Below are 27,307 nucleotides of genomic sequence, written 5' to 3'. Positions count from 1 at the left end.
TTTGTAAATCAGCCAATATGAATATTTAATACTCTCTTTGTTTCCATGGTACCGGATGCTTGGCATTAAAACATATATCAGTGTGGTAGGATCCACATCACCAAGTTAGTCTGCTCTAATATTAATTAATTACTAATTGCTCTAATATAAGTTATCACATATAAAAATCAAATCACGCATAAAATCTAATGCTCAGTGACATTTCAGGCTAATTATGATGCTTTCTGCTTTCCACAAGAGATCCTTAATGGATGTGAGTTATGATTAAATTATTGGTGCTTTGTCAATTCAATACTTGAGTATTGAGAATTACAATCCAAATTATCTGAGAAAAGCTAAGCTGTTGCACCTTAACTCTTTAGAAAAGTTTCGCACGTTCATTTTATGGTGATAGTTTTCAAAAAAATAAATCCTATTGGGTCCTGCTCTAACCAGCCAAAACTGTTCACTATTCTGGCATCATCTTGGGGTGCAAAGATAACCTCTGGCTTCTTTTATTAACTGCAAACCGGCTTCTTAAATCTCTCTCTCCCCGGTTTCCCCAACAAGAATTTCTTTGTCATTAGGACTGAGACCACCTAGTCTGACATTTGCCTCACTTCCCCAGCTCAGCAGACCAAACTTCCTCTCAACCGACCGACTCAAGAACAGCTTCTTCTCTGCTGCCATCAGATCTTTGAATGGACCTGCCTTTTTCACGGTGGCACAGTAGTTAGCACTGCTGCCTCACCGCACCAGGGAGCCGGGTTCAATTCTGGCCTCGGGTGACTGTCTGTGTGGAGTTTGCACATTCATGTCTGTGTGGGTTTCCCCCAGGTGCTCCGGTTTCCTCCCACAATCCAAAGATATGCCGGTTAGATGGATTGGCCATACTGAATTGCCCCTTAGTGTCAGGGGAATTAGCGAGGGTAAATAGGTTGGATTATGGGGATTGGACCTGGGTGGGACTGTGGTTGGTGCAGGCGCAATGGGCCGAATGGCCTCCTTCTGCACTGTAGGGATTCTATGATTCTATGAATTCTATGATTCTAAATGACAAAGATGTTATGGAACAAAAAGCAACGAGATGGTAATGGCATTGGTGAGGACAAAGCATTGGTCCCTCTAACCTAAACCTTGATCTTTCCTTTCGCTCTACCTGACCCTCCCTCCTTTTTCAACAGCATAAACCCATCAACAGTTCCACTTCCCTTCATCTCCTAGCAACAGGACCAGGCAATTCATAACCTTCGTGTCACTTTGACTCAGAGATAAGCAGCTGACTACGGGGAGGATTTTCTGGTTGCGCCTGCCCTGAGAGTGGAAAGTCCTGCCTGAGGTCAACGGGCCTTTAAATAGCCTGTCACGTTTCCCATCCCGCCCGCGACAATTCCCACGGCTGGTGGGACTGGAAAACTTCCCCAAAATAATCTGTACCATCACAAAGGCCAATTTCTAACTCTATCTCCCCCTACTCTACATCACTTCTGTCTCAGTTCATCCAACTGCTGAAACCCTCATCCCATGCCTTTGTTAGTTCTAGGCTTGACTATACAACGCACTCCAGGCTGGTCTCTCTCATTTTACCCCACTGAACTATATTAGCGCCCAATTAAGCAATGTCTAGATTTTATATTGTCATCCTTGTTTTTTAAATTCCTCCATGGTCTCACCATACCCATTTAATCGTCTCCAACCCCACAACCCTCTGAACTACCTGCACTCCTTCAATTCTGGCCTCTTGCTCCACCATTGGCTTTCAGCTGCCAAGGTCCTAAGCTCTGCAATTTCCTCCCTACACCTCTCTGCTTCTGAAACACTGCCTTCTTTTAATGTCTGAACATACGAATCAAGAATAGCAGTAGGTCAGCCTGCTCTGCCATTCAATAAGACCACTTTTCTTCCTTATCTTTTGCCTTCCTGGGCAATCAAGAATCTATCTAACTTAGCCTTATAAATATTCAGTGACCCAACCTCTACTGCCTTCTGGGAAGAGAGTTCCACAGATTCAGAACCCTATGAGAGAAAAACACTTCTTCTCATCTTCATCTTAAATGGGAAATCCCTTATTTTTAATCTATATCCCCCAGTTTTAGTCTCTCCCACAAGGGAAAACATCCTTTCAGCATCCAGTCTGTCAAGATCTCTCAGGATCTTACATGTTTCAATAAGATCACCTCTCATTCTTCTAAACTCCAATGGATATAGGCCCAACCTGTCCTGGTGACATGGTGGCACAGTGGTTAGCACTGCTGCTTCACAGTGCCAGGGACCTGGGTTCGATTCCCGGCTTGGGTGACTGTCTGTGTGGAGTCTGCTTGTTCTTTCCGTGTCTGCGTGGGTTTCCTCCGGGTGCTCCGGTTTCCTCCCACAGGCCAAAGATGTACGTGTTAGGTTGATTGGCCATGCTGAATTACCCTTTAATGTCCCAAGAAGTGTAGGTTAGGGGAAATTAGTGGGGTAACTACTTGGGGTTACAGGGATAGGGCCTGGGTAAGATGCTCTGTTAGAGAGTCGGACTCGATGGGCCGAATGACCTCCTTCTGTATTGTAGGGATTGGATATCTTTTCCCCATGTGATAAACCAGTCATCCCTGGAATCAGTTGAGTAGGCCTTCTCTGAACTTCTCTATCCTTTCTTAAGTGAGGAGATCAGACCATACACAGTATTCTAGATGTGATCTCACCTTATACAATGGTAGCAAAACTTCCCTACTTCTATATTCCACTCCCCTTGCAATAAACAACAACATTCTATTAGCCTTCCCAATCACTTCTGTGTCTGCATTATAACTCTTTGTGATTCCTAGGACACCCAGATCCCTCTGTATCACACAGTTCTGCAAACTCTCCCCTTTTAAATAATATGTTGCTGTTTTATTCTTCCTGCCAAAATGGACAATCTCACATTTTCTCACATTATACTTCATCTGCCAAATTTTTGCTCATTCACTTAACCTATCTACATTCATTTGCAGACTTCCTCGTTGGAAGCCTCTTACCCCGCTTGTAGCTGAGATTCTCTGGTGCTGCTGCAGTGAATGGACTTTTGACTGAGTGCCAAATTCTCCATTCTCGCTGGCAGCAGTGTGGGAGCAAATAAGATTGGAGAATCCCGCTCTTTATCACTACTATTTTCCTACCTACCTTCATGTCATCAGCAAATTTAGCAACCATTTGGTCCCATCATCCTAGTCATTGATATACAGTCATAGAGTCATAGAGGTTTCCAGCATGGAAACAGGCCCTTTGGCCCAACTTGTCCATGCCACCCTTTTTTTTTAAACCCCGAAGCTAGTCCCAATTGCCCGCACTTGGCCCATATCCCTCCATACGCACTTTACCCATGTAACTGTCTAAACGCTTTTTAAAAGACAAAATTGTACCCGCCTCTACTACTACCTCTGGCAGCTTGTTCCAGACACTCAACACCCTCTGTGTGAAAAAATTGCCTCTCTGGACCCTTTTGTATCTCTCCCCTCTCACCTTAAACCTATGCCCTCTAGTTTTAGACTCCCCTATCTTTGGGAAAAGATAAAGACTATCTAGCTGACCTATACCCCTCTATTTTATAGACCTCTATAAGATCACCCCTCAGCCTTCTACGCTCCAAAGAAAAAAGTCCCAGTCTATCCAGCCTCTCCTTATAACTCAAACCATCAAGTCCTGGTAGCATTCTAGTAAATCTCTTCTGCACTCTTTCTAGTTTAATAATATCCTTTCTATAATAGGGTGACCAGAATCTAAATTCTAAATTGTTCCTGTAGCACTCCATTCGTTACATCCTGTGAATTGAAAAATGACCTATTTATGCCTACTCTCTGCTTCCTGTTAGCTAGCCAATCCTCTATCCAGTCTACTATATTACTCCGACACCATGAGCTTTAATTTTGTAGAGTAACCTTTGATGTAGCACCTTGTCAGATGTCTCCTAGAAATCTAAGTATACCACATCCACAGGTTCCCCTTTATCCATGTTGCCTCTTCCTTCCTCAAAGAACTCTGTGAGTTAGTCAAACATGAGATGGCACTCCTTTAAAACTACCTCTTTAACCAAGCTTTTGGCCATTTCCCCTAATATCTCCTTATTTGGGCTGGTGTCAGGTTTTATTTTATAACACACCCGTGAAGTGTCCGGGAATGTCTGTCTACATTAAATACAAGTTGTTGTCATTGCAAAGATGTGGTAAATGTAAATTGATTTTTTTTTTAATAAAAGGAGAACTGATGGTAAGGTTTCAAGTAAAAAATCCTTCAAGATATGCCAGGCCCCATTTTTACTTTTTTAATTGAGTGTATTCTCACTGACTCAGGTGACAACCACAGTAATGAGTCCTGTCAGTTGTTGGCTCCCTGCTGTGTGTGGCTCAGAGGAAAAAAATAACACGATTAAAAACCACAGCAACGTAATCAACAGTCAGAAGACAGTCACTTTTGTTCTTGGACATGGAAACCTCACCTGTCTGCTATCATTTATATCTATATATGGAAGAAATATTGGAAAAGGGCCCAGAAGTTGCCTTGGGCCTCAATACATCAGACTAGTGGGTTTGGTAAAGCCTATACAATACATACGTCAGATACAACTAAGTGTCATTGCTATACAATAGACATCCTGTTGTTCAGCAGATATATACCTTTCACAAGGATATTCTGCAAAATAAATGTTTATGGTTTTTCCATCACCAATCCCAGGTCTCATAAGTTTTTTCTTTATTTATTTACGGGATTTGGGCATCGCTGGCCAGGCCAGCATTTATTGCCCATCCCTGGTTGCCCTTCAGAATGTGGTGGTGAACTGCCTTCTTGAATGGCCTAGTGGTATTATCGTTAGACTATTAATCCAGAAACTCAGTGAATATTCTGGGGACCTGGGTTCGAATCCCGCCACGGCAGATGATGGAATTTGAATTCGATTAAAAAAAATCTGGAATTAAGAATCTACTGATGACCATGAAACCATTGTCGATTGTCGGAAAAACGCATCTGGTTCTGCCATCCTTACCTGGTCTGGCCTACATGTGTCTCCAGAGTCACAGCAATCTGGTTGACTCTCAATTGCCCTCTGAAAAAAGTCAGCTAGGGATGGGCAATAAATGGTGGGCAGCCAGCGACGCCCATGGCCCACGAATGAATAAAAAAAAGTCCCTGAGGTGTAGGTACACCCACAGTGCTATTAGGGAGGAAATTCTAGAATTATAACCCAGAAACCGTGAAGGAACGGTGATATGTTTCCAAATCAGGATGGTGAGTGACTTGGAGGAGAATGTCCAGGTGGTGGTGTTCCCAGGCACCTGTTTGCCTTGTCCTTCTAGACGGTAATGATCGTGGGTTTAGAAGGTGCTGCCTAAGGAACCTTGGTGAATTTCTGAAGTGCATCTTGGAGATGGTACACATGGCTGCCACTGTTCCTCGGTGGTGTAGGGATTGAATTTTTATGGAAGGGGTAGCAATCAAGTGGGCTGCTTTGTCCTGGATGGTGTTGAGCTTTTTGAGTGTTGTTGGAGCTGCGCTCATCCAGGCAAGTGGAGAGTATTCCATTAAACTCATGACATGTGCCTTGTAGATAGTGGACAAGCTTTGGGGGGGGAGGTCAGGAGGTGATTCACTTGACACAGGGTTCCCCACCTCTAATCTGCTCACATTTTGCTGAAATCCTCCTCCATGCCTTTGTTACATCTAAACTTGACCATTCCAACGGGCTCCTGACTGGCTTTCCAAGCTCCATTTCTTTTAAATTTGTGGCTATCTTAAACTCTGTTGCCCATGTCCCAACTTGTACCTCATCCAGTTCCCCTGTAATCCTGCTCACTGACCTACTCCTGGAAAAGCAATGCCTCAATGTTAAAATTGTCATCCTTGATTCCATATCCCTCATGGACTTACCTCTCCCTACCTCTCTGGTCTCATGCTACACTCTACACTCCACCAATCCTGGCCTTTTAAGCCTCCCTGATTTTTAATCATTTCACCATTGGTCGCCATGTTTTCAGTCGCTCTGAAATTCCCTCACTAAACCTCTCTGGCTCTCCGACAAAAGCAAATTCCTGTGAATGCTGGAATCTGAAGCAAAAACAGGAAATGCTGGAAAGTCTCAGCAGGTCTGACAGCATCTGTGGAGAGAGAATAGAGAAAATTCCGTTCTGCCCGCCATGGGAATTGTCACGGGTGGGGTGGGGGGGTGGGGGTGGGGGGCAACCATGCAAAGATTTGTTAGCCTCGGGCAGGATTTTCCGGTTTTGGGGCGAGTGCAGCTGGAAAATCCCACCCAACGTTTCGAGTCAGGTGATTCTTCACAAGAGCTAATGAGTCTGGAAATAGGATGAGATTCCACTACCCCACCCCCTGCAAACAATATAAATCTAATTCCAGTTCTCTATAGCTCTGAGAAAGAGCTATCCTGACTCAAAACGTTGGCACTATTCTCTCTCCACAGATACTGTCAGACCTGCTGAGATCTTCCAGCATTTTCTGATTTTGTCTCTCTGCCTCTCTCCCTTTTTACCTCTTTGACCAAGTTTTTAATCAAATGCCCTAGTATATAATTAAAAGTGGTTCAGTCACTCCTGCGAAGCACATTGAAACATATATAGATATATAGATTAACATAGACATAGAACAGTACAGCACAGAACAGGCCCTTCGGCCCACGATGTTGTGCCGAGCTTTATCTGAAACCAAGATCAAGCTATCCCACTCCCTATCATCCTGGTGCGCTCCATGTGCCTATCCAATAACCGCTTAAATGTTTCTAAAGTGTCTGACTCCACTATCACTGCAGGCAGTCCATTCCACACCCCAACCACTCTCTGCGTAAAGAACCTACCTCTGATATCCGTCCTGTATCTCCCACCACGAACCCTATAGTTATGCCCCCTTGTAATAGCTCCATCCACCCGAGGAAATAGTCTTTGAACGTTCACTCTATCTATCCCCTTCATCATTTTATACACCTCTATTAAGTCTCCCCTCAGCCTCCTCCGCTCCAGAGAGAACAGCCCTAGCTCCCTCAACCTTTCCTCATATGACCTACCCTCCAAACCAGGCAGCATCCTGGTAAATCTCCTCTGCACTCTTTCCAGCGCTTCCACATCCTTCTTATAGTGAGGTGACCAGAACTGCACACAATATTCCAAATGTGGTCTCACCAAGGTCCTGTACAGTTGCAGCATAACCCCACGGCTCTTAAACTCCAACCCCCTGTTAATAAAAGCTAACACACTATAGGCCTTCTTCACAGCTCTATCCACTTGACTGGCAACCTTTAGAGATCTGTGGATATGGACCCCAAGATCTCTCTGTTCCTCCACAGTCTTCAGAACCCTACCTTTGACCCTGTAATCCACATTTAAATTTGTCCTACCAAAATGAATCACCTCACATTTATCAGGGTTAAACTCCATTTGCCATTTTTCAGCCCAGCTTTGCATCCTATCTATGTCTCTTTGCAGCCTACAACAGCCCTCCACCTCATCCACTACTCCACCAATCTTGGTGTCATCAGCAAATTTACTGATCCACCCTTCAGCCCCCTCCTCTAAGTCATTAATAAAAATCACAATTGGATGGCACGGTGGCACAGTGGTTAGCACTGCTGCCTCAGCAGGGACCTGGGTTCAATTCTGGCCTTGGGTGACTGTCTGTGTGGGGTTTGCGCATTCTCCCCGTGTCTGCGTGGGTTTCTTCTGGATGTCCCAGTTTCCTCCCGCAGTCCAAAGATGTGCGGGTTAGGCGTATTGGCCATGCTAAATTGCCCCTTAGTGTCCCAATATGTGTAAAATAAAGGATTAGCAGGGTAAATATGTGGGGTTACAGGGATAGGGCCTGGGTAAAATAAAAAGGTGAGACGATGCAGACTCGATGGGCTGAATGGCCTCCTTCTGCACTGTCGGGATTCTATGATCTAAACAAGTTGTTTTTTTTTGCTTATATATCCAATCCAATCATAGTCCAATTCAAAGTCTCAGCAAGTGAGACATTCCATATCCAAGCTGACAGGATAGGCTCACCAACTCCTGCCTTGGGCTTGATCTATGTGATTCACACTGATTGGAGCAGGCATTGCACCTCCTCCAAGGCTTGATCTCATTTGCATCTTCGCCAAAATTGCTTCAAGTGAAGCCTCAGTGTAACCTCATGACTTCAACCAAGTGCAGGACAACCAAACCACACTTGATCTTAGCCAAAAGGCCGAGACGTTGTTGCTCTACCCAGTATCAACTTACTATTGCAGAATTGCAGAGCCTCAGGGAACTCACAGAGACACAGGCAAGCATTCTGACTTCTTAGATCATCTGTTTTTGTTTCAGATTCCAGCATTCATTTGCTTTTATCGGAGAGCCAGAGAGGTTTAGTGAGGGTATTTCAGAGCTTAGGGAATTGGCCGTTGAAAACATGGTGACCAAGGGTGAAATGATGAAATCATCGATGCATAAAAGGCCAGGATTGGTGGGGTGTAGAGTCTAGCATGAGACCAGAGAAGATACCCTTACTAAATGAATATTTAGACACTTTGGATCTGAGAAATAGGAATACTTTCTTACCGATGGAACAATCGATGTTGTGGGGAAGTTAGGTATCATGTACACATCATTAAAAGCTCCTGCACCAGTATAAAAACAATCAAAAAGGCTAATGGAATGTTAATCTTTATCTCCAATGAATTGGAATTCAAAAAAAGGAGGAAATAGCTCTTCATTTGTACAGAACTTTGGTCACAGCCCATTCAGAATAGTCCATTTGGCCCCCGAACATCAGCAAAGGAATATTGCCTTGGAGAGGATACAGTGCAGATTCACTAGCGTGTGACCAGAGATTCAAAATAACAACAGGTTTATTGCAGGAGATGTTGACTGCACAGAGTAGAAAATGAAACTAAAACAGGAGCTTGTGAAACACCCCAATGACATCACCATCAAATCACATGACCAGCTCCTAAAGCAATCAGGCAACCACTTAAATATACAACGGGCTTAAAAAATTTAAATATAAGGACAGTTTGCGCAAACGTCATTTGTTTATTTGCTTCAGTTGATAGAAGATTGGGAGGTGATTTAATTGAAGTATTTAGAATGAATACGAGATTTGATAGATTAAGCACAGAAAAACTAATTCCCCTGGTGGAGTAATCCAGAACAAGAGAGCATAAACTTAAAATTAGCATTTGGCCGTTTTGGAGTGAAATTGGGAGGGATTTTTATTTACACATCGGATAATGGAAATCTAGCACTCACTCTGGTGAATGGTGGATCAATCACATTTTTAATAATGAGGTTGATAGAATTTTTTTCAATGTCTCGGAGGGGAGTGTTGAACCGTTGGAGAAAATCTCCATTACAAGGGAGGAAGTGTTAGGTTTGTTAGAGAATATAAAGACTGACAAATCCCCAGGGTCTGATGGAATCTATCCAAGGCTGCTCAGGGAGACGAGACATGAAATCGCTGGGCCTCTGACGCAAATCTTTGTCTCGTCACTGGACGCAGGTGAGGTCCCAGAGGATTGGAGGATAGCTAATGTGGTCCCGTTATTTAAGAAGGGTAGGAAGGATAACCCGGGTAATTATAGGCCGGTGAGCTTGACGTCCGTGGTGGGGAAGTTGTTGGAGAAGATTCTTAGAGATAGGATGTATGCGCATTTAGAAAGGAATAAACTCATTAACGATAGTCAGCATGGTTTTGTGAGAGGGAGGTCATGCCTCACTAACCTGGTGGAGTTTTTTGAAGAAGTGACCAGAATGGTTGACGAGGGAAGGACCGTGGATGTCGTCTATATGGACTTTAGTAAAGCGTTTGACAAAGTCCCTCATGGTAGGCTGGTGAAAAAGGTTGGATCTCATGGGATAAAGGGGGAGGTGGCTCGATGGGTGGAGAACTGGCTTGGTCACAGAAGACAGAGAGTGGTAGTGGAAGGGTCTTTTTCCGGCTGGAGGCCTGTGACTAGTGGTGTTCCGCAGGGCTCTGTATTGGGACCTCTGCTGTTAGTGATTTATATAAACGATCTGGAAGAAGGTGTAACTGGGGTGATCAGTAAGTTTGCGGACGACACAAAATTGGCAGGACTTGCAGATAGTGAGGAGCATTGTCAGAAGCTACAGAAGGATATAGATAGGCTGGAAATTTGGGCAAAGAAATGACAGATGGAGTTCAATCCTGATAAATGCGAAGTGATGCATTTTGGTAGAAATAATGTAGGGAGGAGCTACACGATAAATGGCAGAACCATAAAGGGTGTAGATACGCAGAGGGACCTGGGTGTGCAAGTCCACAGATCCTTGAAGGTGACGTCACAGGTGGAGAAGGTAGTGAAGAAGGCATATGGCATGCTTGCCTTTATAGGACGGGGCACAGAGTATAAAAGTTGGGGTCTGATGTTGCAGATGTATAGAACGTTGGTTCGGCCGCATTTGGAATACTGCGTCCAGTTCTGGTCGCCACACTACCAGAAGGACGTGGAGGCTTTGGAGAGAGTACAGAGGAGGTTTACCAGGATGTTGCCTGGTATGGAGGGGCTTAGTTATGAGGAGAGATTGGGTAAACTGGGGTTGTTCTCTCTGGAAAGACGGAGGATGAGGGGAGACTTAATAGAGGTGTATAAAATTATGAAAGGCATAGGTAGGGTGAACGGTGGGAAGCTTTTCCCCAGGTCGGTGGTGACGTTCACGAGGGGTCATAGGTTCAAGGTGAAGGGGGGGAGGTTTAACACGGATATCAGAAGAACATATTTTACACAGAGGGTGGTGGGGGCCTGGAATGCGCTGCCAGGCAAGGTGGTGGAGGCGGACACACTGGGAACGTTTAAGACTTATCTAGATAGCCATATGAACGGAGTGGGAATGGAGGGATACAAAAGAATGGTCTAGTTGGACCAGGGAGCGGCGCAGGCTTGGAGGGCCGAAGGGCCTGTTCCTGTGCTGTATTGTTCTTTGTTCTTTGTTCTTTGGGTATAGAGTATAAAAGCATCTCAATCAAGTTGAGATACTAATCAATCATTACCTTGTTGGATGCAGGGTCTGACTGTTCTACCCCTGTTCCCATGACATAGAATCCCTACAGCACAGAGGGAGGTCATTCGGCCCATTGAGTCTGCACTGACAACAATCCCACCCAGGTCCTATCCTCGTAACCCCACATATTTACCCCGCTAATCCCTTTAACCTACACACTCCGGGACACTAAAGGGCAATTTCATGTGGTCAACCCACCTAACCTGCACATGTTTGGACTGTGGGAGGAAACCGGAGCACCCGGAGGAAACCCACGCAGACGCAGGGAGAATGTGCAAACTCCACACAGGCAGTGACCCAAGTTGGGAATCGAACCCGGGTCCCTGGCGTTGTGAGGCAGGAGTGCTAACCACTGTGCCACTGTGCTGTGCCATGAACCTTGCTGTGCAGGGTGGCTGGCTGTGCTTGATTTACTCAACACTGAGATCATTATTAAAAATGTAACGGTAGAAACTTGTCTTGGACGGCGATGCAAAATAAGTGATATTGGATCTGTTGTCTGTTACACACCATACCTGATAGTCAGTTCCATTTCAGTCAATGGAATTAAATATCTGGTGTTGCCTACAACAGGGACAGATCCTGTACCACCTGTTTTGAATCACCCCAGACACATTTCTACTCCATTCTGCTTAATAATCAACTTTCAGACACAAGCCACCGTCAGATTCAAGTTAACTTAGCAGTTAAAACAACATGGAGATTCAACATAATTCAATCGTCCAATTCCTGTAATAACATCGATATTTCTGACAGAATTGCTTATTAAAAGATCAGACTACTAAGTTTGTGTTGGTGTGTCCACTATTTTAACTGCAGTAACATGTGGAGTGCAGCGTACCATGTTGTACACCTGAAAAGACACCAAGGATAGTGGATTCATATATTACAGGTGTCTTATACTAACAGCGTTCTTCAAATAATTTCTATTTTGAAAGGACATTTCAGGGATGATTGGTAGCTTACAATTCACAAACCACTATTTAAGATCTGAATCGCAGCTCTTATAAAGCCTCTGCTACTGGTCACAGACATTCCCAAAACCAATTTTAGTCAGACACTAATGTGAATAAAATGTTGAAATCTTCTCTCTCTGATTGCTTCAGTTTGTCCCTGCTGACATTGTATGAAATTTTATGACATGGCTGCAGCTGTAAGTTATAACATATGAAAATGAATTTACTAAAATGCAACTGTGATCATGAGCACAGAAACATTAATTCTGAATAGAAATAATCATAGAATCCTTACAGTGCAGAAGGAGGCCATTCAGCCTATTGAGCCTGCACCAACTCTTATCCCGACTTACCCCATATCTTTACCCCACTAATCCTCCTAGTATATATCATGGGACATCAAGGGGCAATTTAACATGGCCAATCAACCTAACCTGCATATCTTTTGGACCGTGGGAGAAAACCAGAGCACGCAGAGGAAACCCACACAGACACGGGGAGAACGTGCAAACTCCACACAGTCACCCAAGGTTGGAATTGAACCTCGGTCACTGGTGCTGTGAGGCAGCAGTGCTAACCGCTGTGCCACCGTGCCGCCGTGGAGGGAAAGAGAAAGATGTTGTAGTGGGGTGAGTGCTAACCACAATGTCAAACTGACATGGCTGCTACAACATTATTGCTGCAGTTGTGAATAGAATTAAACAGTCTGGAGTTTCAGGATTGGGGCCTGGTCACTGAAGACACCAAGCTGCAGCCACTCACCAAGGTTCCTTCGACAGATACATTCTACCCTGGGTCAAATATGGACCCCGACAAGTGGCTTGCTTGCGTGAAAGATGGCTTTTGAGTTTATTTTTCTCCAAATTTAGGTAATTCTAAGTCAAATTGGATTAATTTTATGTTTATCGGGATAATATGTCAAAATACACACGTAACCGGCATTGGTGGCACCGATTAGCACTGCTACCTTACAGTGCCAGGGACTCGGGTTCAATTCCAGCCTCTGTCCGTGTGGAGTTTGCACGTTCTCCCCATGTCTGCGTGGGTTTCCTCCGGGTGCTCTGGTTTCCCCCCACACTCCAAAGGTGTGCTGGTTAGGTTGGTTGGCCATGCTAAGTTGCTCCTTAGTGTTGGGGTATTAGCAGGATAAATACGTGGGGTTAGGGGGGTAAGGCCTGGGTGGGATTGTAGTCGGTGCAGGCTCCATGGGCTGAATAGCCTCCTTCTGCACTGTACGGATTCTATGATACCTTTAAAACGAGTACCTTATTAACAGAGTAGTCTTTCATTCAGTTCTAATCAACTCAATAAACAGCAGAGAGAGATGGAATGGTATTTCTCAGGGTGCAGATACCTGTGGATTAATTGACCTAAATCTGAGTTTATGTGACACAGGCTTACTGCGCAGACTCCATCTGTTTAATTACGTGTGGGTTAAGGGGGCGGGGGGTGGGGGGGGCGGGAGGGGGGGGGGGGCGGTGGGATTGAATTCGGTTTGATTCAAGTGAAGAAATAAACAATAGGGTCTGATTACATTTTGCAGATCTGCAATAGCTAACTGCAGAGTATTAAATTTACAGAGCACCGTAAACTGAGCTGCGGATAATTAAGGATTCTTCTAATGTTCAAGAGACTTTCTCTGTATTTTATTGCGGTAACAAGATGGTGATTGAACATACTGCTGTTCCCGATTCAATCTCTGCCTAAGAAACGGGAATTTTTATATCTGTGATTATGCAGATCTTCATTTATTGATGTGTGTATTACTGGCCATTATGTTGCACATAATCAAAAAAAACAGCTCATCATTTATATCAATAATGTAGAAAGTCTATTTTATCAAAGGAGAGATGTATTGATCAAGATCCATCCCTCATCTAGTCCTGGTGTGAATTTATCGGGTGTCATTGTAAACTTGTGAAGGTCTGCAAATGCTTTCTGAGAAAAATATAGTGTTGCAGCCCCTTGATGCTATGCCTTATTGAGTCGCCTGGAAACCCAACACAAGGTGAATTCCTGATCTTTGCAGGCTCTGAAAGGGGGAGGAGAGGACAGGGTCATGACTGAAAGGGTAGCTACTCCCTGAGTGAAAGGGAATGTCCTCCAGCAAGTTATTCTGCCACACGTTTAGCACACAGAAGCTTGGAGCAGGTTCCTATCCTCTTGGCTTCTTGGCATCTGCAGGATTGTCAGGGTTAAAGTCGGCCCTGAGCGTTGAATTGAACCTGTCTCAGTTGGATTACTTAGATGCCAGTGTCATTTGAGATGATCTTTGCATCGAGATAAATTGCATTGTTGCTTATGAACTCTTTGCTAATCAAGGCTCTATTTTGTATCTTGTCAAGACATTGACCACCAGTGAAGACCAATGAGGCAATGGCACCATACAATCCAGCTTTATATCAGACAGCATAACATAGGGGAAGCAAAATGGGCCACATTTCCCTCACCTAATCCATACCAATGGTGGCCAATATAGATGGAAATTAAGACTGGACTGAGTTGTGGTGTCTTTCACAACCGAGCTGCCCAGCAACACTCCCAGTCATAGAATCCCCACAGTGCAGAAGGAGGCCATTCAGCCCATCGAGCCTGCACCAACAACAATCCCACCCAGGCACTATCCTCTCACCCATTTACCCTGTGAATCCCCCTGACACTAAGGGGCAATTTAGCACGGCCAAGCAACCTAACCCGCACATCTTTGGACTGTGGGAAGAAACCCACACAGAAAGGGGGACTATGTGCAAACTCCACACAGACAGGCACCCAAGGCTGGAATTGAACCGGGGGTCCCTGGCGCTGTGAGGCAGCAGTGCTAACCACTGTGCTGCCCTAGGTTTAGGTGTACAAATGCTGATGAGATAACAGGATGACCATGGTGTAGAAGCATGCCCCAAAGAGAGAAAGTGCCTTTAAGCTCATGTGAGCAGAACAGGCAAGATCAAAATTCAAATGCAAATTAAATTATTAAAATGATTACATGAAGTAGGCTTCATTTTGACGGTTAGAAATAATTATGCCATCCAGCAGTGAAAATGTAAATGACTGGCATTTCAATTTCCAGGCTAAGCAAGTCTCAGCACAGTTTCAATGTGATATATATGTATATTACACAAATGGAAAATCAGATAGTGAACAGAGGGAGCTGTGATGACGTGGAAATCAGCAGTTCTTAAATTCATGAATTTTAATCAGGTATCAACTCTTTAGGAACTGGAGAAATCATGTATATCTCTGGAAATATCAACTTCTCTCCACATATGAAGTGACATAGTTGGAACTGACATTAATTTTTCCAGAATTAGCGAGACAAAGTTAATATTTGAGCATGTCTTGCCTCTTCTGTGAGAAACATGTTTCTTTATTCTGGCTGATGTGGCTAATATTGGATCCTAATAATTTCCCCAAAGAATCCCAAAAATCAGACACGACAATCACAGGAGTAACATTGCAGCAAACCTGGGAAATGGGAATGAACTGTCTTCCCGATAAGCACGGCGACACAGTGGTTAGCACTGCTGTCTCACAGCACCAGGGAGCTAGGTTTGATTCCCGGCTTGGGTCACTGCCTTGCGGAGACTGCACGTTGTCTGCATAGGTTTCCTCCGGGTGCTCCAGTTTCCTCCTACAGTCTGAAAGATGGGCTGTTTAGGTGCATTGACCCGAACAGGCGCCGAAGTGTGGCGACGAGGGGAATTTCCCAGTAACTTCATTGCAGTGCTAATGTAAGCCTTACTTGTGACTAATAAATAAACTTTTAAAAAGCACATCCTAATTTGCATATAACAATACAGTGAACTAAACTGTTTGCTGCTATATCCTTAATATAGATAACAAGTTGACTCATATGTTTCCTTTTTTACTTCAAGTAGCTCAGTGAATAAAGGCAGCTTGAGTTCCAGTTCTGATCTGAACAGAGACATGTTAGCTGGTTGGATCCTTGCTGATTAAGCTGACCATATAGAGCTATGGCAGCAGTGTTAAAGTTGACCTCCCTGTTCTCAGAGTAGAGAGTGGAAAATCTATCCAAGGTGTTCACAACTGATTCCTGTCCAGTGCATTGATGGGAGCTTTTTTATTTATTACTGGGCATCGCTGGCTGGGCCAGCATTTATTGCCCATTCCTAGTTGCCTGAGGGCAGCTGAGAGTCAACCACATTGCTGTGGTTCTAGAGTCACATGTAGGCCAGACCAGGTAAGGACGGCAGATTTCCTTCCCTAAAGGACATTAGTGAACCAGATGGGTTTTTCCAACAATCGACAATGGTTTCATGGTCATCAGTAAATTCTCAATTCTAGATATTTTTTATTGAATTCAAATTCCACCATCTGCCGTAGCGGGATTTGAACGCAGACCCCCAGAATATTAGTTGGGTTTCTGGATTAATAGCCTTGCGATCATACCAGTCGGCCATCACCTCCCCAGGGAGGGCAGGGTGCAATTTCCTGAAATGTTAACTTGGATCTCCGCAGATGCTGTCTGACCAGTTGAGCCTTTTCCATGATTTTCTTTCTGTTCCAGAATCTGAGTGTTTTGCTTTTGTTTGTCAACCAATGACTTTGTTGGATGAATAAGGCTCCTGTCTCCCCATGGCTTTCTCTCCTTCCCTTTCTTGAAGGTGTTGGCTTGTGTTGGAGTATTTGGAGTATTGAGTGCAGTTCTGGTCGCCACACTACCAGAAGGATGAGGAAGCTTTGGAGAGAGTGCAAAGAAGTTTCACCAGAATGTTGCCTGGTCTCAAGGGTGTTGGTTAAGAGGAGAGGTTGAATAAACTAGGATTGTTTTCACTGGAAAGATGGAGGTTGAGGGGAGACCTGATAGAAGTCTACAAAATTATGAGAGACATAGACAAGGTGGATAGTCAGAGGGTTTTTCCAAATGTGGAAGTGTCAATTACAAGGGGGCACAGGTTCAAGGTGAGAGGAGGAAAGTTTAAGGGAGATGTGTGGGGGAAGTTTTTCACACAGAGAATCATGGGTGCCTGGAACGCGCTGCCAGAGGGGGTGCTGGAAGCAGGCACATTAGCAACATTTAAGAGGCATCTGGATGGGTACATGAATAGGAAGGGAATAGAGAGATACGGATCGAGTAAGGACAGAAGGTTTTTTTTAGTTTAGTTGGGGCATCATGATTGGCACAGGGTTGGAAGGCTGAAGGGCCTGTTCCAGTGCTGTACTTTTCTTTGTTCTTTCTTTGTTCTTTGGCAGCGAGGGCTTTTGCCGCCCCCTGGTACAAGTGGCCATTCTTCACATCTGAAGCTGGGTAATGTGTGTTCACAAGGTATCTGGCTGAGCTTGATCCCTTCCTTTGTTGTTCCACCACTCTCACTGACCCAGGTCGATTCTTTCCCCACACGGGGAAGATGTTGTCCAATAATGTTCTATCTTCATAGGCACAAAACCTTTCTTTAAAATCACTGTTAACTTTTCACATAGGTGCTGGGATAAATGTTTTTCACTGAATGTCTTTCGACAGAAGATTTTACAGCAGGGTTGAAGGAAACATGGAAGAGTCGGGTACCACTCAATGCAGGCTGCAGTGCCTCCTGGTGGCAGGTTATTGGCAGAGATCACGGAGCAGTCAGCTTGCATTTTATGATGTTAACAGTGCTAAATATAAATGCAAGTTGTTTTGTTGTAGAATTATATTTGGCATGGGAAAGGAGAAGGTGGGAAAAAAACTAAAAATAGCTAGAAAATAAACAATGCAGCAGTTACATATTACAAAAGAGTAAGAATACATAGGACTGAATTATTCGTAGGGTGGGGGAATACATCCCCACTGACTCACAGCCAGTTTATGCTCCAATGAGCACTGTTTTGTTGCAGTCGGGACTCCGCCCCTCACAGGAGTGTTGCAGTGGACAGACGAGGAACCGTACCACCTTGCCTGAGCTTAAGTGCCAGAGCCGAGGACAAGGTAAGTGGAAAGGATCCCAAGGCGTGCAGGGTAGGGAAGCCCTGGGGAGTCGCAAAGGTGGTAATCGGGGTCTTAGGGAAGAGGCTGGAGTAGGGGTGGGTGGGGGGGGGGGGGGGTTGGCTCAGGTCCAGTGGTCATAGTATCACAGAATCATTGTAGTGCAGAAGGAGGCCATTCGGCCCACCGAATCTGCACCCTTCTCTGAGACAGCATCTTACCAAAGACCACCCTCCTGCCCTATCCCCGTAACCCTGCGCATTCACCATGGCTAATCCACTTAACCTACACATCTTGGGACACCATAGGGCAATTTAGCATGGCCAATGCACTTAACCTGCACATCTTTGGACTATGGGAGGAAACCGGAGCACCTGGAGGAAACCAGGGGAAGAGTGTGCAAACTCCACACAGTCACCCAAGGCTGGAATTGAACCTGGTTCCTTGGCACTGTGAGGCAGCAGTGCTAACCACTGTGCCACTGTGCTGCCCGCCAGCAGGCCATAAATGAGAGGGCATCCCCAGTCCGTTCCCACACAAGATCTAAGTCTGATTGTGTCCGGCCTTTCCCCACAGGGGTTCAACGTTCTCGCCAGTCTAAAAATTCAGGCTGGGTGGAAAACAGCCTCTTGAGTGGCTACTAATTGACCAATTAAGAGCCTCAACTGGGGAAAGGCGGGCTTCCCATCCGAGGCCTTGCCCATTGCCCCGTAAAATTGCTCCGTGGTCAGGGTAGGTGGGGATCGCATCTCTGAAATGTTATGCTCCCGCCCCCACTGCCCCCAACCTAAAACCCCTCCCGTAGGGGAGTGTAAAATTCAGGCCATAATTGTGCAAGAAAATCACGACAGGAAAAGTATTGCTCTCAATTCATGTTATGGGTGCTAGTTGCTAAGCAACAGCAGCACCTCTCCGCTTCTGGTTTGCCTCAGATCAGGAGGGAAGCTGGAAGAATGATGCAGAATGGAATTTGTATTGTTTTCACCCGATGGTACCTTGAGACTCTTTTCAAAACCATTTCACCATGCCCATTTACAAAGAACACCTTGAAGAAAGTACATTTTATTCATGACGAGTTGCTTCCTGAACGTCATAGCTAGCCACTGCAGACACTGTCGAGTTGGAGTGTAAATAACTGGCAATTCTTTCATCCGTCTGTTAATTATGGATTATTGAAGCTAAGTTAAACCAATTTTCACTAGAAGGAAAGTCAATAAGGCAATGGTATATGGAAGGTCAACTTCTGGTGGAGATTTCAAATGATGCTTCACTGGGATTAGCTTATCAATAAATCATTTGTTATAAATCATAAGGAAGAAGCAACTGAGTCAGACAAAACGTGGAAGAAAAACAGGTGCACGGTTATAAGGGATGACCTACATAGAGCTTAATGATCATTTGCATTGAGAATAATTGTAAAGTATGCAGAGAATAGCAAATAACCATAGAGAAGGTAACTGATTAGTACGGCAAGTAACAGATGGTTATGACAAAGTAATTAGTGCAATGACGTGTGTCCTAGGCTCAGCCATCTTCAGCTGCTTCATCAATGACCTTCCTTCCATTGTTAAGGTCAGAAGCACAATGTTCAGCCCCTTTCAAATACTGAAGCAGTCCCATGTCCTTATGCAGCAAGATCTGGACAACATTCAGTCTTGGGTTAATAAGTGGCTGGCAACATTTATGCCACACAAGTGTCAGGCAATGACCATCTCCAGCAAGAAAGAATCTAACCATCGTCCCTTGACATTCAATGGCATACCATCATTGCATACCCCTCCATCAACATCACTGACCAGCAACTGAACTGGACTGGCCATATAAATACAAGAGCAGGTCGGAGGCTGGGAATTCTGTGGGGAGTAACTCACCTTCTGATTCCCTGAAGCCTGTCTAGCATCTTGACAAGGATTAAGTTAGGAATGTGGTGGCATACTCTCCACTTCCCTGAATGAATGCACCATCAACAACGCTTAAGAAGCTCAACACCATCCAGGACAAAGCAGCCCACTTGATCAGTACCCCATCTACCACCTTCAACATTCACTCCCTCCGCCATTGATACACAGTGTGTACCATTTACAAGATGTACTGCAAGAAGTTTTCTTAATTTTAAAGTTTATTTATTGTCACAAGTAAGCTTACATTAACACTGCAATGAAGTTACTATGAAAATCGCCTAGTCACCACACTCTGCCGCCTGTTCAGGTACACTGAGGGAGAATTTGGCATGCCCAATCCACCTAACCAGCACGTCTTTCAGACTATGGGAGGAAACTGTAGCACCCAGAGGAAACCCACGCAGACATGGGGAGAATGTGCAGACTCCGCACAGACTGTGACCCAAGCCAGGAATTGTTTTTTTAAATTCCAACTCAATCAAATCAAGTCCAATTCAGAGTCTCAACAAGTTGAGACATTCCTGATCCAAGCTGACAAGACAGGACTCTCACCTCCTGTCTTGGGCTTGATCTACATGATCCAAGCTGATTGGAGTAGGCATTGCACCTCCTCCAAGGCTTGATCTCATTTGCATCTTAGCCAAAAGGCCGAGATGCCGCTTTTAAAACTTGCTTCAAATTAAGCTAAAATGTAACCTAATGAATTCAACCAAGCACAGCATGTCGATACTACACTTGATCTTAGCCAAAAGGCCGAGAAGAAATGACCCAAGCCAGGAATTGAACCCGGGTTTCTGGCGCTGTGAGGCAGCAGTGCTAATCACTGTGCCACTGCGTTGCCCTCGCCAAGAACTCACCAAGGCTCCTTTAATAGCACCTACCAAACTCGCGACCTCTACCACCTCAAAGGACAAAAGCAGCAGATGCATGGAAACACCACCTGGAAGTTCCCTTCCAGGGCACTCACCATCCTGACTTGGAATTATGTTGCTGTTCCTTCACTGTCACTGAATCACAAATCTAGAACTCCCTTCCTAACAGTGCTGCGGGTGTACCTACACCACATGGACTGAAGCGATTCAAGAAGGTGTCTCAGCACCACCTTCTCAAGTGTAGTTAGGGATGGGCAATAAATGCTGGCCCACCTAAAGATAGTTAGAAGTCTAACAACACCAGGTTAAAGTCCAACAGGTTTATTTGATAGCAAAAGCCACTAGCTTTCGGAACGGGCTGTTCCTTCGTCAGGTGGGTGGGAGTTCTGATCACAAACAGGGCACAAAGACACAATCTCAATTTACATGAATAATGATTGGAATGTGAGTCTTTACAGCTAATCAAGTCTTAAAGGTACAGACAATGTGAGTGGAGGGAGCATTAAGCACAGGTTAAAGAGATGTGTATTGTGTCCAGACAGGACAGCCAGTGAGATTTTGCACATCCAGGCAGGTTGTGGGGGTTACAGATAGTGTGAGATGAACCCAATATCCCGGTTGAGGCCGTCCTCATGTGTGCGGAACCTGGCTATCAGTCTCTGCTCAGCGACTCTGCGCTGTCGTGTGTCGTGAAGGCCACCTTGAAGAACGCTTACCCGGAGATCAGAGGCTGAATGCCCATGACCGCTGAAGTGCTCCCCAACAGGAAGAGAACAGTCTTGCCTGGTGATTGTCGAGCGGTGTTCATTCATCCATTATCACAGCGTCTGCATGGTCTCCCCAATGTACCATGCCTCGGGACATCTTTTCCTGCAGCGTAACAGGTAGACAACGTTGGCCGAGTTGCAAGAGTATGTACCATGTACCTGGTGGATGGTGCTCTCGCGTGAGATGATGGCATCCGTGTTGATGATCCGGCACGTCTTGCAGAGGTTGCTGTGGCAGGGTTGTGTGGTGCCGTGGTCAGCCTGTTCCGAAAGCTAGTGGCTTTTGCTACCAAATAAACCTGTTGGACTTTAACCTGGTGTTGTTAGACTTCTTATTGTGTTTACCCCAGTCCAACGCCGGCATCTCCACAACATGACCACCTAAAGATATCCATAGTCTGTGAAAGAAGTTTTAAAAATTGAGAGAAGCCTTAAAATATCAGGGTAAAATTTCCACAGAGTATCCCCTAGTCTCCCATCATAACTTCAACATAAATCTTACAGAAATATTCGGAGAATCACCTGTGGAGATTTTACTCCAATGTTGGGTTTTGTCCGTAGGTGGTTCAATATAATGCACAGTTAACACCAGTTCGAATTTACAAGGATGTTGTCAGGACTAGTGGGCCTGAGCTTGAGGAAGAGGTTGGCCAGGCTAGGGCTTTATTTCTTGGAACGTAGGAGAATGAGGGGTGACCTTACTGAGGTGTATGAAATCATGAGGGGCTTACATGGTCTTTTTCCCAGGATCGGGGAATTGAAAACTAAAGGACATAGGTTTAAGGTGAGAGTGGAAATACTTAAAAGGGACCTGAGGGACAACTTCTTCACGCAGAGGGTGGTGTGGATATGGAATGAGCTGCTGGAGAAAGTGGTTGAGGCAGGCACAATAGAAATATTTAAAAAGCATTTGGATAAGTACAGGGATGGGAGAGGGATATGGGCCAAACATGGGCAATTGGGACTAGAGGATTTTAAAGGTAAAGTTTTGGAGGACTGGGAGCTAGTAGGGTTCAGAAAGGACATGAAGCTGAGTGAGCAGACTTGGTTCAGGTTAAGATAAGGGCAGCAGGGTTTTGGAATAAATTGAAGTCTACAACTGTAAAAGATGGGTGACCAGCCAGGAGAGCGTTGGAATATTTCAGTCTAGAGCTGATAAAGATGTGAATGATTGCTCTTGGCTTTTCCCAATAGATTAATGGTTATCATTATTTGGATTACTGGGTATCTGTGTTTAAATGTGTCAAAAGGTCTTTGTTTTTATTTTTGGAGAGTTTCAGACAGGTTTAAATTTGGGCTGAACCAGCAACACTTGCCAAAAAGTCAGAGACAACATTTTTAAAAAAATCATTCGTAAAAGCTGAATGTAACCATTGGGTGGCTGTGGGTACATGTTCTGCAACATGAAGGTATCAAATACTATGTTATTTTTTTCCCCAGAATTGATTGTTTTACTATTGTTGTAGTAATAACCCAACTATGTGCCACAGGAGTTCCATGTCAAATGAGGTCCCAAGTCGTAAAACAAATCTGGCACTCAAATAAACGTAATGTACTGGCTTTCGACACTCTGAGCATAACAATGAGCATAACATGCGCACCTCTGAATGTTAGCAAGTATCTGGAGAGACGCATCTGTCAGAAACTCACAGTTCTGGCTTAATGCGACCAGCTATCAAACCTTTCCATCCCTTGTGGAATGTGTGGAATGAATATTTCCAGAACCAATCATTTCCTTTCTACATAAGCAACTGAATATAAATCTGCAGAAAATTTGAATTAAATCTACAATTACTCCATTGATAAATATTTATTGGGCCTCCAGACATGTTTCCTGATCCACATATTGTTCTAAGATGACTTTAAAAACAAAATCTTTGTGCACGCGGATGCTTACCGTGTAACTCATTTCTCTAATACCTGTCCTTTGCCTGCGAGTGACAGTTTTCACCCTGCAGCTATAAAATATATCGATAAGCACTAATATCATTTTCCTGTTCTACTGGAGTGCCACTAGCTGTTCTGGAGAACCAACAGGAAAAAGTAGTCTTAAATAAAATCAGAAAGAATTCAATAGAAATGGAAACTATGAAACCAAACCAATTTTAAAACTAACAGAAATTGTATTTGTTAAAGATTGTTGGTGCTGTACTGTTGATGGGGAGACTTCCTCTTTAATCAGAGTAGTCACTTGTACCCATTTGTCCAATTTGTCATTATAAAGCTATGTAGAGAAGAAGGAACTGTCAAAATCAACAAGAAAGATCATAAATTAAGCTTTGCACCTGATGACGTAAATCCTAGTATCATAGAATCCCTACAGTGCAGAATGAGGCCATTCAGCCCATTGAGCCTGCACCAACAACAATCCCACCCAGGCCCTATCTCTGTATTTACCCTGACACTAAGGGGCAATTTAGCATGGCCATTCAACCTAACCTGCATATCTTTGGAGTGTGGAAGGAAACCCATGCAGACATGGGGAGAATGTGCAAACTCCACACAGACAGTGACTCAAGCTGGGAATCAAACTGGGCCCCTGGCACTGTGAGGCAGCAATGCTAACCACCATGCTACCGCGCCACCCAGGGCAGGATTTTCCGACTCCTCCGACTGGTCGGATCTTCAGATCCCACCAAAGTCAACGGGGATTTGAATGGGTCATCGCATGTGTCACAGGAAGTCTCACCATGGGAGGGCTAGAAAGTCCCGGTGAAGATTTCTCATTGTTTAATTCACAAAGCTTTTAGAAGTATGTGTGGTTCCAGCGTGAATAATTTAGTGTTATCATCTCCTTCCCCAGTGAAGACATGAGCCTGATGCTTGTTGCACACATGGATCTAGAATACTTAATGAGTACACTGTATCTGTGTTTGCTAAGGAAGAGGATGCTGGCAAAATATCAGTAGAAACGGTAACGATAGCAGTAATAGATGGGGTGAAAATTGAAAGGCAGGATGTAATAGAAAGGCTGGCTGTGTTTAAGAGTGGATACGTTGCCCGATCCAAATGGCTTGCACCCTAGGTTGCCAAGGGAAGTAGGTGTGGGGATAGGAGAAGAGCTTGCTTTAATCTTCCAATCTTCCCTAGATACCGGGGAGGTGCCAGGGCATTGGAGCATGGCAAATGTGGCATCTGAAAGGATGTAAGGATATTCCTAGTATCTAGGGCCTGGTCAGTTTAACATCAGTGGCGGCTGACATTTTCGGAACAATGATCAGGTGATTGTAGAGGTTTGAGATGTGTAAAATCTCAGATTTGTAAAAGGCAGACTAATCTAACTGAACCTATTGATAAAGTAACAGAGAAAGTTGGTGAAGGGATTGTAATGGATGTTGCCTGTGGAATTTTAAGAAAACATTTGCCAAATTACCACATGAAAGACTGGTTCACAAAATGGAGGCTCATGGAATAGGAGGGTCAGTGTTAGCCAGAATAAAATAATTAATTTAAGGGCACAACATGGTGAGTTGTGCTAAATGGTTGTTTTTCAGATTGGAGGATGGTAGATAGCTGTGTTTCCCAGGGTACTAGCACCACTGTTTTCCTTTTGTTAGATATATGGGTGGCACGGTGGCACAGTGGTTAGCACTAATGCCTCACAGCACAGCGACCCGGGTTCGATTCCCGGCTTGGGTCACTGTCTGTGTGGAGTTTGCACGGTCTCCCTGTGCCTCCATGGGTTTCCTCTGGATGCTCTGGTTTCCTCCCACAGTCCAAAGCTATGCGGGTTAGGTGGATTGGCCATGCTAAATTGCCCCTTAGTGTCAGGGGGACTAGCTTGGGTAAATGTGTGGGGTTATGGGGATAGGGCCTGGGTGGGATTGTGGTCAGTGCAGATTCGATGGGCCGAATGGTCTCCTTCTGCACTGTAGGATTCTATGATAAATGACTTGGATATCAGGATACTGAGTAAAATTTCAAAATTTCCTCATGACACCAAGCTTTAAGATATGGCAGACATTGAGGATGATGCCAATCAGCTGCCACAGGACATGGGTATGGTAAAGTTGCCATAGTACTAGATGACCATAGGCTGCTCTCCCCTTTGAGAGGGAGAGTTGACTGGTGGTGATTTAACCCTGAGGATCGCCACACCTCAGGAAAGGGTCGAGGTTGAGAAGGCGGGGCCGACATGAATAACCTCAGCCAGTACGGAAGTTGAACCCGCGCTGTTGACATTGCTCTGCATCACAAACCAGCCGTCCAGTCAATGGAGCTAACCAACTCCCCAAGTCTTCAACAAGCTTGGCTAGCAGAATGGGTAGACAAGTGGAAGATGGAACTTAATACAGAGAAGTGGGAGGTGATTGAATTCAGCAGAGCAAATAGGAACAGGCAATATAGAGTCAGTGGCATATTTCTAAAGAGCATACGGGGGCAGAGGTGGTTCACCAGATCCCTCTTCTTTCTTTGAAGGTGGCGGGACATTTTGTGAGATTAGTTAGCAAAGCAAATAAATCTTGGACTTAATTAATAGAAGCATTGAGTATAAAGGAAAGGAAGCTACGCTGAACCTTCAGAAAGCTCTGGTTAGGCCCGAATTAGAGAATTGCATCCTGTTCTATTCACCAGACTTTAGGAGGCCCTTAAGGAGATTTATCAGTATGGTTGCAGTAATGAGGGATTTTAGCTGCAGGGTTAGTTTGGAGAAGCCGGATAGTTCTCCTTGAAGCAAAGGAGATTGAGGACAGATCTGAAAGAGGCATATTAAGATTATGACAGCTTTTGATAAATTGGATGAAGAAAAACTCTTTCCATAAACTGTTGGCACGGGATAGGGGGCACATATTTAAGGATTTGGGAAAGAGATATGGGGCTGGGTTTGGGGGGAAAGGTGATTTACGCAGCAAGTGCCAATGACTCCACTGCCTATGAGGGTGGTGGAATTGGAATTGGATGATGAGTACAATCTCAGAGAATCACCATTAAACAAATAACAGAATTCTGACACTTTGAGTGCGCACTGCAGAGCTCTGGAATGAGAGTTTCAGGCTTGTGAATTTTTCCACACATGCAGTGGAAGGTAAAGGTCTCTCCTGAGATGTGTTTTGCATCATTACACAGCCTTTCTTCTACCTGACGGCTATCAGGCAGCTCTTTTAATAGAACAGCTGCTGCCTTTAGGAGCTGCAGTGCTGTGTTGTTTCTTGCTCCTTTCTAACAGTGAGTTTGTTCCAGTGAGACCAGTCTGCCCAGGGAGCTCACAATGAATGCACAATATGCAAACCCTGTGTGTGTGTGGTCCAGTATTATGAGCTATTGTCCCTATTTTCCAGTCTTCGCCCTTTCTGTGAATATGGAACACTCTTCAATTTGTGCAAGTTCAGCAACAAATTCTTTACATCTGTGGTTTCTAATTTTTTTTATTCATTCGTGGGCCATGGGCGTCACTGGCTGGCCAGCATTTATTGCTCATCCCTAGTTTCCCTTGTAGAGCAGTTGAGAGTCAACCACATTGCTGTGGCTCTGGAGTCACATGTAGGCCAGACCAGGTAAGGACGGCAGGTTTTCTTCCCTAAAGGACATTAGTGAATAGGATGGGTTTTTCCGACAATCAACTTCATGGTTATCAGTAGATTCTGAATTCCAGATTTTTTTAATTGAATTCAAATTCCATCATTTGCCGTGCCGGGATTTGAACCCGGGTCCCCAGAACATTAGCTGAGTTTCTGGATTAATAGTCTAGCGATAATGCCACTATTCTTTAGAATAACGGACAATGCCACTTTTTAAAAACAAAAATGGCACAGTGGTTAGCACTGCTGTCTCACAGCGCCAGGGACTCGGGTTCTATTCCCAGCTTGGGTCTGTGGGGAGTTTGCATATTCTCCCCGTGCCTGCGTGGGTTTCCTCTGGGTGCTCCGGTTTCCTCCCAAAGTCCAAAGATGTGCGGGTTAGGTGGATTG

At 44.6% G+C, this 27,307-nt stretch overlaps 1 protein-coding gene and 1 non-coding gene across 2 annotated transcripts in view; one reads left to right on the top strand and one right to left on the bottom strand.

Annotated features, from left to right (window-relative positions):
- The window catches only part of dner (delta/notch-like EGF repeat containing), a 319,201-nt gene that overhangs the window by 11,279 nt on the left and 280,615 nt on the right, over positions 1-27,307 (top strand). The window lies entirely within an intron of this gene.
- Positions 20,333-20,524, bottom strand: LOC144492005 (U2 spliceosomal RNA). Its single transcript, XR_013497559.1, has one exon. It is a non-coding gene; the product is annotated as a U2 spliceosomal RNA (small nuclear RNA).

Source organism: Mustelus asterias, chromosome 3 (assembly GCF_964213995.1).
Source record: "Mustelus asterias chromosome 3, sMusAst1.hap1.1, whole genome shotgun sequence".
In the NCBI taxonomy this organism is placed as follows: Eukaryota; Metazoa; Chordata; class Chondrichthyes; order Carcharhiniformes; family Triakidae; genus Mustelus; species Mustelus asterias.
This window is presented reverse-complemented; position numbering and strand designations above follow the sequence as displayed.